At 37.0% G+C, this 3,139-nt stretch overlaps 1 protein-coding gene across 2 annotated transcripts in view; it reads left to right on the forward strand.

Moving 5' to 3' along the window:
- The window catches only part of LOC106867805 (importin subunit beta-1), a 24,524-nt gene that overhangs the window by 2,354 nt on the left and 19,031 nt on the right, over positions 1-3,139 (forward strand). The window lies entirely within an intron of this gene.

Raw genomic sequence — 3,139 nt, forward strand, 5'->3', positions numbered from 1 at the left:
GTGTGTTTTTTTTTTATATCAAAAGGCTTTTTTTTTTTTTAGTTAAATAAAAACTATCTTCTGTTATGTGAATGTTTGAAAAATTTTAGTCGTTGGTTTGGCTTGTCTTAATTATCAAGGTTTTTCTCAGAATAGGGACGATTGTTAGTTATTGTTGCATCATGTTTATATATATATACGTACGTGTGTGTGTGTGTGCTTGATTAATCGAATACTAAAATGGTTGTATGTAAATGTTGCTGCGATTCAGCCAGTCTAGCTTTTATTATTGGGGCAGTTTGATTTAAAGATTGTTTCCTCCACTCATGGTTTAATTTTATCTTCCGGTAACTGTGTGTGTGTGTATATATATATGGTACTGTGTGTGTGTATGTATATATATATATATATATATATATATATATATATATATGTGGTACTGTGTGTATGTGTATATATATATATATATAATGTATTGGTATAGTCATTCTCTCAGTGCAAATGTGTTACATTTTAATGTCATACAAATGTTCATTCCGTGCCGCCAAATTATCTTCACGTTGCTACCTTTCTATTGCTATTTGTTAAAAGCCCACGACAGATCTTCTAAACTGCTTTACATATGTTTGGGATTTCTTTCTTTCTTTCTTTTTTTTGAAAACATTTAAATGCGAAAGGAAATCGATATTTTCAATAAGACTTTTTTTTTTTTTTCTGATGATTTTAATGGAATTTGAATGCGATCGGTAATTATCCGCAGCGGAACGGTTTTCGGCTAAGAAGCAGAAATTGATGGATGCATTTACGTATGATTTGTGTCGTCTATTTATGAGCCAACATTTATATATATACGTAAAGATACACACACACATAATATATATATGTGTGCTGTCACACGTGTGTGGATAACTTTTCGTGTTAAATTCCCAAACGCCATGTCAGAACTCGGTCCAAGAGATATAATTGTGTGTGTGTGTATTACATGTATGTGCATTACTAAGAATTGTGAAATGGCGTTTGAAATTTGACATGAAAAGTTAGACATTCTCGTGTGTGTTTCACTCGCTATACATACCGATTAATAATTCTAGCGATAGTCTACTACAGAAAAGCGAGGGGGATACAGGTTGAGGCTTTCTGCTCTTTATAGAAAGACATTTACTATATTGGCAGACGTACACGTGTGTGGGTGTGTTGTGCGAATATCAGACCATCGTGGAAATGGTATCCCTGTCGATCTAAAAAGGATTGTCTTAAGAGGAATGATGTTCGTTATTTTAGCACGAGGTCAACCCAAATTAAACATTCTCTGCCTAGCTACAATAGATGTTCTTCCTTTTTTATTTAAGACGGGGCGATTAAATTTGGTTGCTATTTCTAGCAAAAGCGGTTACAGTGAAAGGCCATCTCGTATAGAGGAGTGGTTAGTATTAAAGTTAGTACAAGGGTAAGAGTTCTATAACATGAACCGTGTAAAGCGTAATTGGTGGTGATCGTGGTAGTTTCTTAATCGAAATACCATCTCTACTACTTTTTAAAATCCTGACTAATCTGTTGCCGCCTGTTGGTGTTGGTCGTGGTAGTAGCTAAGATAATTAACCGTCTGATTTTTTTCCCCCTTTTTGTCTTTATTTCGTGAAATATTTCGGCAGATATCACATCCTCTACAGTCTAGTTCAGATTCTGTTGTTGATTAAAGTGTACGTACGTACGTGTGTGTGGTCGTTACGCAGTTGTTAAAACTGAAATCTCATTCAAATCGACCGTTGAGCTATGTCGTTGCTAGTTGTAAGGTTTTATATTGTGGTGTTGGTTGTAATATAGCATCAGTTGTGACGTTCTGATGACTATATAATAGTAATAGTGGTAAAAGTCGTGGTGGATACACACATACAGTTTGAGTGCTGTTGTCGGTGGTGGTGGTGGTGGTCGACACTAGCTGCTTTCCCACTTCCTCCCGCCATTCTGCATGCAATTAGCGAAACGTTTCGACGACTTCGGGTAGATTTTAGTCTGGACTCGGAACAACTCGGCTGACACCCGTTTCATACAGAAACGGATTTCGTGTTCAATTATTAACCCTTTCCCTCCTACAAATGTGTCTAAAACAAAGGAGACCCTTCCTTCAACCACTTGCTATCCACTTCTCTTCGACTCTAGTTGCCATGTTGTGTCAATTGTGTTGCAATTAAAAATTATTGTAAAACGTTGGTGTAAATGATATGTGTGTGTGTGTGTATATTGTACTTTGTACTGCTAGTACAATGGTTTAGTTTTGTATTGTCTATAATGTGTGTCACATTTGTGTCTACTGCGTGCACTGACATTTTAAAATGAATATTAATCGAGGAGGTTAGATACACACCGGACTGATGGTTGGTCAACGACTTCCGAGTTCGTATCACACTGCAGGCGTTTTTGATGTCTCGTGTGGAACTTTAAATGCTGTCTGTGGATAATTTTGGCCAGCATGTTACATCTGATAGAATATACATATATCCTGGTTAGAAGTAGTAAAACGGGTAGAATCGAATGGACTTGCTCTACATCGGCAAATAGTAATTGCAAAGAGCCTTTTGATACTAACCTACCCCATATCACCCTCGGTAATTATTTTTTTAGGGAAAAAAAGGCAACGGATGTCAACAAAACTATGGGGATAAAAGAATAGTGAAGCAGTTGCTGTATTGTGGGTTAATAAAACGACTGTCTTAAAATATTGTGGGACAAGTTTGAGAAAGAGTATTACTATCATATAATTTAGAATTCTGAAGTCACAACCTGATATTAGTTGTGTAGCCAGACCAGACCCTAGTGTGCTGGAGTGGTAATTGATTATGCCCTGTTGTTGCTGCTATTAGCTAGGTTAGTTGGTTGGATTGATGTAAGCTAATTGCAGTGTTGTGGAGAGATTTCGCCTCTGAACTAAACAAGCCGAATATATTTTGCTGGTTCTTTGGTGTTGGTGCAAGTGATATAAGTTGCACAGACACGAGTAGAAGTTTTTGGCTGCCGACCATTAAGTGCACTGGTGATCACAACTATTAAGTAGCATTATTAATGCTAACTCGGAATGTCTTGCTAACTCACTCACATACTCTTCCCTACACTCCTGTCACACACACACACACACACACACACACACACACACACACACACA

The sequence above is a fragment of the Octopus bimaculoides genome, chromosome 22 (assembly GCF_001194135.2).
Source record: "Octopus bimaculoides isolate UCB-OBI-ISO-001 chromosome 22, ASM119413v2, whole genome shotgun sequence".
Lineage (NCBI taxonomy): Eukaryota > Metazoa > Mollusca > Cephalopoda > Octopoda > Octopodidae > Octopus > Octopus bimaculoides.